The following is a 12942-nucleotide window of genomic DNA, read 5'->3' as shown; positions in this document are numbered from 1 at the left end:
AAAAAAAAATCCTGTTCAGGATTGGTGATGCTTGATCACGTATTTAGTCAGTATATGACTTAATACGCCGAACAACACGTTTTCAATGCATTTTCATTAAAAGTGTTTTTAAGAAGCAGGAATTACTTCTTTCTACTGGTATTTCTCCCTGTGACACTGCTTTTTTATGGGCGTGGAACTTCTGAGATGGGTGAGCTGACTTTTTCTATATATTTTTCCTAAAAATTTGGGGTGCAGGCAATTATCTTCTTAAGTCACATGCTAAGTGAAAGGAAGTCCACCTGTGTGCAATCTAAGTGTCATATTGTCTGTCAGTATATACACACCTTTTCTGAAAGGCCACAGAGGCTCCAACAACATCAAGCAAGAAGCATCACTAACCAAACAACACTATGAAGACTATGGAGCTCACACAGAGGCAAAGTTGTTGAGAAGTACAAGTCAGGGTTGAGTTATAAAAGAAATATCCCAATCTCTGATGACCTCTGGAGCACTATCAAATATAGTATCTTCAAAGCGCATGATACAAGATCCTGCCAAGAGGGGGCCGCCCAGCAAAACTCTCAATCCGGGCAAGGAGGGCATTAATCAGAGAGGCAGCACAGAGACCAAAAGTAACTCTGAAGGAGCTGCTGAGTTCCCAAGCAGAGTATCTGCCCATACGACCACTATAAGCTGTATGTGAGGAGCTAGCCTTGTTCTAAAGACTATTAAACCAATGCACATGGAGCAATGTCCACGGCTCTGAGACGTAGACTTTTTCCAGCACGGAGCACCGGTTATGTCGATCTTATTATTGTCTTTTATTAGAGATTTCCTGGCTGTGTTCTATTAATGTTCTGCTTGCTCGTCAGTTTATGCGCACTAATTTCACTTATAAAGTGTCCAACATTCCTTTAATCTCGTTAGTATCTCAGGGGACCTTAAAGGGGTTGTCCACTACTTTATATCGCTCCCACCATGTATCCCCCCGGCGCCCCTAAGACTTATTGTAAATACCTTCTGTTGCTGATAATGCCTGTGAGCGACACTATCACTGGCCGCTCACAGGCTTCACGTGACCCATCTGCTGATATCGCGACAAGTGCTGGCAGCAGCCGGGGGTCTTGAGGCTGAGTTTTGCCTCACTTGTTGTGACGTCAGAGCGGGGTCAAGTGATGCCTGTGAGCGGCCGATAGCGCCGCTCACAGGCATTATCAGCAACAGAAGGTACTTACAACAAGTCTTAGGTGGCCTGGGGGGATACATTGGGGGGGGGATAAAGTACTGGACATCTTCTTTAAGCCATTATTCTCTCAGCCACTAGGCCCATTGTGTGCATGGGGATAGTAGTCTCAGAGGAGCAGTCATCGCAGGGGGTCTCACATGTAGTCACCAGTGATGGGCTTCTGGAAGATTTTTCATTCTTGCAGCTAAAAAGCAAATGTCTGAAGGGAAGAGGTGGAACACTTCTGCCCATTCAGGGGGCTGATCCCAGGGAGGTAAAAAAGAGAAGCCACATGTTTTAGTCAGAGAGTTGGTAGAATGACATCGAAGGGAGCGGATCTAGGCTAAGATCCTGTATTGAAGGTCTATGGAGTTTTGGAGATCAGTTACCTACTGGACTGCATAAACATGTTACAGTTGTGGGATCTGTCATTTGGATTTAAACTCTTTTAAAGGACTGTTGCCACTGGATACCTGTGCTTCCATCGTTTTATCGGTCTTCTAGAGGATCGTGGAATGTGAATACAGACCATACTGGCTGGGAATACGAAATCTCTGGGACAACCAAAAGTTGGGAGAAAGTGAGTATCGCCTGGAACAAAGGCAATGGAATTACCGTCCCAGTGAGGGGATCTTGTTGACAGAGACATTTGTATTTTGGCCATTTACCTGGAGGAGTTGTAAAACCTTGATGTAAGGAATAAAATAATGTTGCATTGTTAACCTGCCTAGGTGATTATTTACAATCCACAACTTCAGATCTTCACACTGTAAGCTCCATAGACGTGGCGATTATGGAAAAGTGGCCAGAAAAAAAAAGCATTTACTTGCAAACAAAAACTGTAAGGCTCATTTTGAGTTTGACAAAAGACATGTGGAAGAATCCTCAAATGTATGGAGGAAGGTGCTGGTTTAGATGAGACCAAAACTGAACTTTTTGGCCCACAATGTAAATGCTATGTCTAGGGCCAAACCAACACAGCTCATCACCCCTAGAACACCATCCCCACAGTGAAGCATGGTGGTGGCAGCATTATGCTGTGGGGATGTTTTTACGCAGCAGAGAAAGGGCAAATGGTCCGAGTTGAGAAGATGGATGGTGTGAAATATTCTTGAGCAAAAACTGTTTAATTCTGTCAGTGATTTGAGGTTCACAGACAATGACAAGGCAATGGTCCAAAGCTTACTGCTCAAGTAACACTTGAGTGGATTAAGGGAAAATGTGTATGTGTTTTGGGGTGGCCTATTCAAAGCCCACACCTTAATTCAATTGAGAATCTGTAGTCGGACTTGAAGATTCCTGTTCACCAGAGGAAACTATCTATCTAACTTGAAGGAGCTAAAGCAGTTTTTCCTTGAGGAATGTGCAAAAATCCAAGTGGCCAGTTGTGGAAAGCTCATATAGTCTTATCCAAAGCGATTTGCAGCTGTGATTGCCACAAAAGGAGGCTCTACAAAGTACTTTCTTTAGGGAAGTGAATAGTTATGCATATTAAAATTTTTAGTTACTTTGTCCTATTTGTTGTTTGCTTGACAAAACAAAAATCAAATGTTCAGTTGTAGACATATTCCTTAAATGAACTGATGCAAGCCCTCAATAAAGATAAACTGTGAAATTCAAGTTTGTGAAGTAGCAAAACACACGGAAAATGCCAAGAGGGTACTTTTGCAAGCCACTGTATATGCCTCCCAACCTTCCCCAGTGATGTCTATGCCCCTAAGCTTTACTTAGTGATGTATATGTCCCCCAACCCTCCTAGTGATGGTCTATGACCCCTAGCCCTCCCAAGTGATATATATGCCTCCCATCTTTACCCAGTGATGTCTATGCCCACCAGCTCATTCCAGTGATGTATATGCCACCAGCCCTCCTCAGTGATGTACAGTGGATTGCAAATGTATTCAACCCCCTTTGCATTTTTCGTGCTTTGCTACCTCACAGCATGGAATTTCTCTGTTTTTTGAGGGTTTGCATCAGTTCATGTAAAGAACATGCTTACAACTGTGAACATTTATTTTTCTTTTTATTGTGAAGCAAACAACAAATAGGACAAACTTTTTGAAAAACTTCAGTATGCATAACTATTCACCCCCCTAAAGTCAGTACTTTGTAAAGCTACATTTTGCAGCAATTACAGCTGCATGCCACTTTGGATAAGTGCCTATGAGCTTTCCACATCTTGCCACTAGAATTTTTGCCCATTCCTCAAGCATAACTACTTCAGATCCTTCAAGTTAGATAGATTTTCCTTGTGAACAGCAATCTTCAAGGTAGACTACAGATTCTCAATTGGATTAAGATCAAAAACATTTACACATTTTCCCTTAAACCACTCAAATGTTGCTTTAGAAGTATGCTTTGGGTCATTGCCTTGTTCGAAGGGGAACCTCCGTCCCAGTCTCAAATCAGTGACATACAAACAGGTTTTGCTTAAGAATATCTATGTATTTTGCACCATCCATCTTCCCCTTGACTCGGACCATTTTCCCTCTCCCTGCTGCTGAAAAACATCCCCACATCATGCTGCTGCCACCAGCATGTTTCACTGTGGGGGTGATGTTCTTGGGGTGATGAGCTGTGTTAGTTTGGCACCAGACCTAGCGTTTACCTTGTTGGCTACAAAGTTCAATTTTGGCCTCCTCTGACCAAAATACCTCCTTGTATACATTTGGGGAATCTACCACGTCTTTTGGAAAGCTTAAAATGAGTCTGCCCATTGTTCCATAAATGCAAGGCTCATTGTGGTCATATGGCCAGATAGGAAAGGGATATTCAGCAAAATGATCTCCAATAAAAAAACCATATTTATTGCAATGACTAAGGATTAATATCCAAAACGCGTCTGCTACTGAACTGTTCTCCCATGCTTGAGATGGCTGCGACCTAAAACTGCATCTTGGCGATATGGAATATTTTAAATGAATTAATAAATATGGTTTTTATTGGAGATCGTTTTGCTGGATATCCCTTTCCTGCTGATCATTCCTCTACGTGACTCAGTGGATCCGTGCATATGGTCTAATAGAGGATGAGCTGACTTCTTTTTTCTACCTCCTTTCATATGGCCAGATACTCCATTCTCTGTTTGGGAACTCTGCAGCTCCTTCAGGATTGCCTTTGCCCTCTGTGCTGCCTCTCTGATTAATGCCCTCTCCGTCCAGGCTGAGAGTTTTGTCAGGCAGTCCTCTCTTGGCAGGTTTGTTCTGATACAAATTTCTTTCCACTTGATGGTAATGGATTTGATGGTGCTCCGGGGTCATCAGAGATAGTGACATATTTTTTTTTTTTTTATAACCCAACCATGACATGTACTTCTCAACAACTTTGTCCCTGACTTACTTGGATATCTATTAGGAGTTTTTCATGGTGTTGTTTGGTTAGTGGTGCCTTTTGCTTAATGGTGTTGCAGCTTCTGTGGCCTTTCAGAAAAGGTGTGCATATATACTGACAGATCATGTGACCCTTAGGCTATGTGCCCACGATGCAGAAATGCTCAGGATTTTTCCTGCCAGGGACATGCGGATGTGAAGCGTTTTCACATGCATTTCTAAATGCGGGTTGACAAGCGCTTTCCAAGCGTTTTTAGCATCACTTGGAAAGTGCTTGTCAACTTGGTCACACTATATAAATCCATGCAAACGGCATGGATTTATATAGTGTGACCGTAAGAATGTTAAAAAATAAATCTATACTTAACTTCTGATGGCCCCCGCAGTCTTGCTTCGCTAAGTCTTGGTTGCGGGCAGATCGCGGTACACTGCACTAGGACCTGCCGTCACATGACTATGACGTCAGCGTAGGTCCTTCAGTCCATCGCGAGCTGCCGGCAAAGGAGGACAAGCACTGCAGAGGCCGTCAGAAGGTAAATAGAATATGTATTTTTTATTTTATTCTTTTTTTTACAGGTACAATGGTACCCAGGTCTGGAGCAGAATCTCCTCTCCTCCAGACCTTGGTACCATCCGCACATTGAACCGCGTGATATCCGCTTGTGCAGATGCAGTGATGCGGATGTCACGCGGTCCAATGCAAGTCAATGTCGGTGATTACGCTGCGTGTCCGCAAAATTAATGGACATGCTGCGGACTTTTGAGCGCAGCACAAACGCTGCGTAAAAATCCGCAGCATGGGCATTGACATTGCGGCTTGTCATTGGGGACCATGGGGGGCGGATTACCAAGCGTTTAAGCTACGTAAATTCCACAGCATAAACGCTTGAAAAACGCATAGTGGGCAAGCAGCCTTAGATTGCTCACTTCCTTTCACTAAGCATGTGACTTATGAAGTTAAAGGGAACCTGTCACTAGTTTTGTCCTATATGAATCTTAAACTATCCCTTTATGCAGCACTTCATAAATGCTTATACAAGCCGCTGACTCCCCCTGTAGACCCGCCAAAACCCTTTTTAAATTCTACTGCGCTGCATGGTAATCCTTTTGGTCGGGTCCGATGGGCGATTTTTTGGGCCTCTCCATCCCTCCTCCCGGCTGCTGCTCGCCATCCTCCTTCTTTAATCGATGTGGACGACGCCTCACGTCATCCATACTGCTGGAAGAAATCTTGCGCCTGCAAATAGAAATCGCGGTTCGCGCCTGCGCAGTATGCTTTGCCCTACTGCGGTCGCATGTGCACTTATGCGTTCAGCTGTGACCACAGTAGGATAAAGCATTGAGCACAGGCGCGAACCACGATTTCTGTGAGTGCAGGCATATACATGAATGTGGAGGCATAGACATCACTGAGGGGCATAGCCATCACTGGTGGGTGCTGGGGGCCTAGACTTCATTGGGGGGCAGAGACATCAATGAGGGGGGGGCTGGGAGTCATATGAATCACTGGGGTATATGTATATGCACACCAGCCCTCCCTAATGATGTCTATGCTCTCCAGGCCCCCTCCCCCCAGTGATGTATTTGCCCCCAGTGATGTATATGCTTCCCAGCCCTCCCCAGTGATTTATATGCCTCCCAGCCCTTAACAGTGATGCCAATGGAGAGGAGATTCTACGGTAATGCAGCACTTTGTCTTGCAACTTTCAAAGTCTCTCTCTACTCCCTCGTGGCTTTTTATTTTTGTAAAACACTTTCTCAACTAGTCTCTTACTTTATTTTCTATAAACCATGCAGGGCCATGTGTGAGTGAAGGAAATATCATACACTTTATTAAGAATCAGATTCTTAATTTTTCACAGTCAAGTTGTAACAGTTGTTCAAACTGCACCCAGTTCCCACGGTCAAATGGTGTACAGGCAATTTAATTTAGTTGCCACAATCAGGTAGTATATAACTAATCGGCAGATAAAAGTTTCGGCAATGGATTTCTTGACACAAGCAGATGTAAGAACTCACAACAACTCATTAAATAACAGTGGATGAACATACTAGTTGCTGTATAAAGTATGTAGACTGCATGGGAATCATTAAAGGGAACCTGTTAACTAATTTGTGCTGTCTAAATCATGGGCAGCATGAATCAGAGCCTGGCAGCACGATAAAAACCACGTGTTTATCTATGGAACTTTGGTGACTCTCCCCGCCGACTTATCACAATGATGCTCCAAGGAATTGAGAGGACTCTTCCTATGTACACACAGGAGAGACCTGCCAATCAGGAAGGTTGCAGGGAACAGTGAAAATAAGAGCCAATCGAGATTTTCTTTATGAGTGAATCAGTGAAAATATATATATATACACACACACACAGACACACACTACTGCTACAGACATTATATAAGACATATTATATATATTACACACACTCACACACATATATATAAAATAGAATATACACGTATTCTATTTTCCCACTTACAGTAGGGCAGTAGGGCAGCCTGATGACCAGTCTTGAATTAAAAATCATGCACACTCTTGAAAAAAAAAATGTTTTTTACAGGACCTGTTGACAGAAAAAGAAAGATGTTTCAATCAATAAATACTCTTGGCTCTTGCAATCAAGTCACGTCTGGTAATTTACACAGATAAAAAAATATAATATTAAGAGAATTAAGTCAGTCTAAAAAGCTTTTCTCACCAATTGCTAATGACGCTAAGAGGTTAAATAGACAGCTTGGTGAACATCAACGACAGGTAAACTCAATGGAACATGGTAAAAAAGGATCCAGCACTTTACACAAGCCCATTCCTTCTGAAATGATGCTCTCTCTACCTGTCTATAATCAGCAATGACATTCCAAACTCAGGCATGTGCCTGATGTACGCCAACACAGTGGGGTGGGGGTGAGGTATTGCTTTACATTTTTTATGTATCATCCTAACAACCCTTTGAACATGTGTAATAAAGGAGAGGACTGGAAATAACATTTTCATAAAAGAGAAGGAATTTGAAATTTCCAATTAATCAAGAGATTTCAAACCAGGACTTAAATTGTAAAAGTCAACTTCTAGATCATTATTACGATAAGAATATATATATATATATATATATATATATATATATATATTCTTATTGTAGTAATGATCTATACATACATACACAGTGGCTACGGAAAGTATTCAGACCCCTTTACATTTTTCACTCTTTGTTTCATTGCAGCCATTTGGTAAATTCTAAAAAGTTCATTTTTTTCTCATTAAAGTACACTCAGCACCCCATCTTGACTGAATATAAACCAGAAATGTAGAAATTTCTGAAATATCTGAAATATCACATGGTCATAATTATTCAGACCCTTTGCTCAGTATTGAGTAGAAGCACCCTTTTGAGCTAGTAAAGCCAAAATGCCTTTTTGGCAATGATGCAACAAGTTTTTCACACCTGTATTTGGGGATCTTCTGCCATTCTTCCTTGCAGATCCTCTCCAGTTCCGTCAGGTTGGATGGTGAACTTTGGTGGACAGCCATTTTCAGGTCTCTCCAGAGATGCTCAATTGGGTTTAGGTCAGGGCTCTGGCTGGACCAGTCAAGAATGGTTACAGAGTTGTTCTGAAGCCACTCCTTTGTTATTTTAGCTGTGTGATTAGGGTCATTTTCTTGTTGGAATGTGAACCTTCGGCAAAGTCTGAGGTCCAGAGCACTCTGGAAGAGGTTTTCATCCAGGATATATCTGGACTTGGCCGCATTCATGTTTCCTTCAATTGCAAGCAGTCGTCCTGTCTCTGCAGCTGAAAAACACCCCCATAGCATGATGCTTCCACCACCATGTTTCACTATTGGGATTGTATTGGGCAGGTGATGAGCAGTGCCTGGTTTTCTCCACACATACCGCTTAGAATTATCACCAAAAAGTTCTAGCTTCGTCTCATCAGACCAGAGAATCTTACTTCTCATAGTCTGGGAGTCCTTCATGTATTTTTGAGCAAACTGTATGCGGGATTTCATATGTCTTGCACTGAGGAGAGGCTCTGCCATAAAGGCCCGACTGGTGGAGGGCTGCAGTGATAGTTGACTTTGTGGATCTTTCGCCCATCTCCCTACAGCATCTCTGAAGCTCAGCCACAGTGATCTTGGGGTTCTTCTTTACCTCTTTCACAAAGGCTCTTCTCCCATGATTGCTCAGTTTGGCTGGACGGCCAGGTCTAGGAAGACTTCTGGTGGTCCCAAACTTCTTCCATTTAAGGATTATGGAAGCCACTGTGCTCTTGGGAACCTTGAGTAATGCAGAAATTCTTTTGTAACCTTGGCCAGATCTGTGCCTTGCCACAATTCTGTCTTTGAGCTCCTTGGGCAGTTCCTTTGAGCTCATGATTCTCATTTGATCTGACATGCACTGTGAGCTGTGAGGTTTTATATAGACAGGTGTGTGCCTTTCCAAATCAAGTCATATCAGTTTAATTAAACACAGCTGGACTCCAGTGAAGGAGTAGAACCATCTCAAGGAGGATCACAAGGAAATGGACAGCATGTGACTTAAATAGGAGTGTCTGAGCAAAGGGTCTGAATACTTATGACCATGTGATATTTCAGTTTTTCTTTTTTAATAAATTTGCAAACATTTCTACATTTCTGTTTTTTTAAGTCAAGATGGAATGCAGAGTGTACTTTAATGAGAAAAAAAATGAACTTTTTAGAATTTACCAAATGGCTGCAATGAAGCAAAGTGTGAAAAATGTAAAGGGGTCTGAATATTTTCCGTGCCAACTGTATATACAAACGTGGTCAAAATTGTTGGTACCCCTCGTTTAATGAAAGAAACACCCACAATGGTCACAGAAATAACTTGAATTATTGGAGGACACCCTATCAAAGCTAAAGGAAGTGGGAGACAGACTTGGGAGAGATAAACGACGATAGGTGGGAGTCTATTCTAGAATATATACCCAAGTTATCCATGAGTGAGCCTGGGAGAATGTCACAGCTGTATGTGATCCACAGGATGTATAGAACCCCTGGTATGTTATTTAAAGCAGGGTTGAAGTCTAACTCCGACTGCCCAAGGTGCTCGCAAACTCAGGCAGACATACTGCATATGCTTTGGCATTGTCCTAGATTGTCCTCCTTTCGGATCGTAGTGTTGAACCGTATTGGAATGGCGTATAGGTGTATCGTCCCTAGGGACCCACTGACATGTATATTAGGGTACGTTGAGGAAATAAAAATAAACAACTTGACCAAAATAGCAATTGCGAGATTACTGTTTATTGCCAGAAAATTGATTGCAAAATATTGGATTAGAGAGGAGCCCCCGTCCAGACTCAAATTCATTGCCCAAACGAACTATATAATTCAACTTGAAAAAAGTATTTACACCAAGAGGAATAAGCAGGAATACTTCCATAAATTATGGCAGCCATGGTTGGATAGGATTAATTAGAGTACACCTATATATACTACTGTAGAGTAAAACTCTTGGTAAACTGTATGGCGGAGTGGAAAGGGAAGAAGGAAAGAAGAAAAGGGGAAGAGAAGGAAAGGGAGTAGGGGGAGGAAAGAGAAGGAGTAAAGTAGAGAAGAAAAGGAAAGGAAAGAAGGGAGGGATAAAAAAAGAGGTTGAAAGGTCTCCATGGGGGCGGGGTAAGGGAAGGGGGGGACTTACTGTAATATTGTAAAATGAGTATTGTCATGTAATATCTGTTTCAAGTTTTGTTATGTTTAATAAAAATTTATCTGATTAAAAAGAAAAAAGATATGTGGGACTGCCAACCTCCCTGGACGCGGCCGCAGGAGGAAAATTGATGACAAATCAAAGAGACGGATAATACGAATGGTAACAAAAGAGTGCAGGAAAACTTCTAAAGCAATTAAAGGTGAACTTCAAGCTCAAGGAACATCAGATCGCACCATCCGTCGTTGTTTGATCCAAAGTGGATTTCATGGGAGTCGACGAAGCTGAACATCATTGTTGAAAAAACAATCATAAAAAAGCCAGACTGGAATTTTCCAAACTACATGTTGACAAGCCACAAAGCTTCTGGAAGAATGTCCCATGGACAGATGAAACAAAAATGGAAGTTTTTGGTAAGGCACATCAGCTCTATGTTCACAGAGGAAAAAATGAAGCATATCAAGAAAAGACCACTGACCCTACTGTGAAACATGGTGGAGGCTCTGTTATGTTCTGGGGCTGCTTTGCTGCATCAGGCACAAGGTGACTTGAATCTGTGCAGGGTACAATGAAATCTCAAGACTATCAAGGGATTCTAGAGAGATATGTGCTGCCCAGTGTCAGAAAGCTTGGTCTCAGTCGCAGGTCATGGGTCTTGCAACAGGATAATGATCCAGAACACTCAGCTAAAAACACCCAAGAATGGCTAAGAGGAAAACATTGGACTATTCTGAAGTGGCCTTCTATGACTCCTGACCTAAATCCTATCGAGCATATTTGGAAAGAGCTGAAGCATGCCGTCTGGAAAGGGCAACCTTCAAATAGACAACTGGAGCAGTTTGCTCATGAGGAATGGGCCAAAATACCTGCCGAGAGGTGCAGAAGTGTCATTGACAGTTACCGGAATCGTTTGATTGCAGTGATTGCCTCAAAAGGTTGTTCAACAAAATATTAAGTTAAGAGTATCATCATTTCTGTCCAGGCCTATTTCATGAGTTTAAGTGTGTTTATATATATATATATATATATATATATAAATTTTTACATGTACAGTATATTCCGTGCTTACCATAAATGAGTAAACACCATTTGAAAAGTAAGAATTTCATCAATGTCATATTGAATACAAGAGCAATTTCCAAAATGTTGACAAGACTGTGTTTCACAGAACATTTTTTAACCGAAAACAAGAAACTAAGGTTAGTAATATAAGTTTCATTACAAAATCTTTAGTTGTACTCAAATTAGTTCATGCAAAAATGAATGCACTCCACATTAAAACTACTACATATATTATTTTATATGACTTTTGTGATTTCTACAGAAAGCACCAAATTTTCTAGGAGTGGAATGAACAAGTGGTCGACATATTGCAAAGGGACTGTCAGGAAAGTTAAAACTAATCACTACAAGACAGTGTTAAGAATCATGGCATGTTAAAGTGCAGTACTTACCTAACCTAAAGTATCAGGTGCATCGCCCTCAGATTTGTCATGTACAGTGGCTTCAAAAGTATTTACCCCCCCTTGACTTTTTATCTATTTTGTTACATTACAATCTGTGTTTAAATATTTATGTAATTCAATTTGTGAGCGATGCATCAGCACTAAATAGTCTAAATTGGTGAAGTTAAGTGAGAAAAATAAAAAATAAATACATTTATGGGATTAAATAACTAAAATTGGCATGTGCATATGTACTCACCCTTTTTGCTATAAAGCCCCTAAAAATTTTGGTGCAAGCAATTACCTTCATAAATCACATTCTTAGTGAAAGGAAGTCCACCTGTATGCAATCTTAAGTGTTCCATGATCTGTCAGAATATACACATCTTTTCTGAAAGGCCACAGAGGCTGAAACACCATTAACCGAACAACACCATGAAGACCAAGGAGATCTCTGTTAAAGAAGTCGAAACCGGTTGTATTTTAGTTTGAAATAAAAATGATCTTTGAATCCGAATATCGAGTTCCATCATCATCCTTCAGGAAGGCATATTGATGGGAAAAATATTTACAAAGTGGTATCGCCCATGAAAGCACTGTCCAGTGCTCTCATTAGCTCCCAGATTTCTGCAGCAAACTGAATGGAAAGAGGAATGTAGTAATCCACTGATTGGATTTACATGCAGTACCTCAAGACATCAAATAGGTGAGTGGATTTATACTGAGTATACACCCTTGGAATCCAACTTCTGCACTGAGAAGCCTGCACTTCCTATTTTCTCTCCCAATAAACCCCTCTTGTTTACTAAAACTTTTGGTGCAAGCAATTAACTTCATAAATCACATTCTTAGTGAAAGGAAGTCCACCTGTATGCAATCTAAGTGTTACATGATCTGTCAGTATATACACATCTTTTCTGAAAGGCCACATAGGCTGAAACACCATTAACCGAACAACACCATGAAGACCAAGGAGATCTCCAAACAAGTCAGGGACAAAGTTGTTAAGAAGTTCAAGCCAGAGTTGGATTATAAAAAAAATATCCTACCCACTGATGATCCCCCCGAGCATCATGAAATCCATTACCATCAAATGGAAAGAACATGGTACCACAACAAACTTGCCAAGAGAGGGCCTCCTACCAAAACTCTCAGCCATGGCAAGGAGGGCATTAATCAGAAAGGCAGAACAGAGACTAAAGGTAACCCTGAAGGAGCTGCAGAGTTTCCAAGCAGAGACTGGAGTATCTGTCCATATGACCACAATAAGTCGAAAACTGAACAGAGGTG

The sequence above is a fragment of the Phyllobates terribilis genome, unplaced genomic scaffold (genome assembly GCF_046119375.1).
Source record: "Phyllobates terribilis strain yellow unplaced genomic scaffold, ASM4611937v1 Scaffold_319__1_contigs__length_2182262, whole genome shotgun sequence".
In the NCBI taxonomy this organism is placed as follows: domain Eukaryota; kingdom Metazoa; phylum Chordata; class Amphibia; order Anura; family Dendrobatidae; genus Phyllobates; species Phyllobates terribilis.
Note: the sequence above shows the minus strand (reverse complement) of the source record.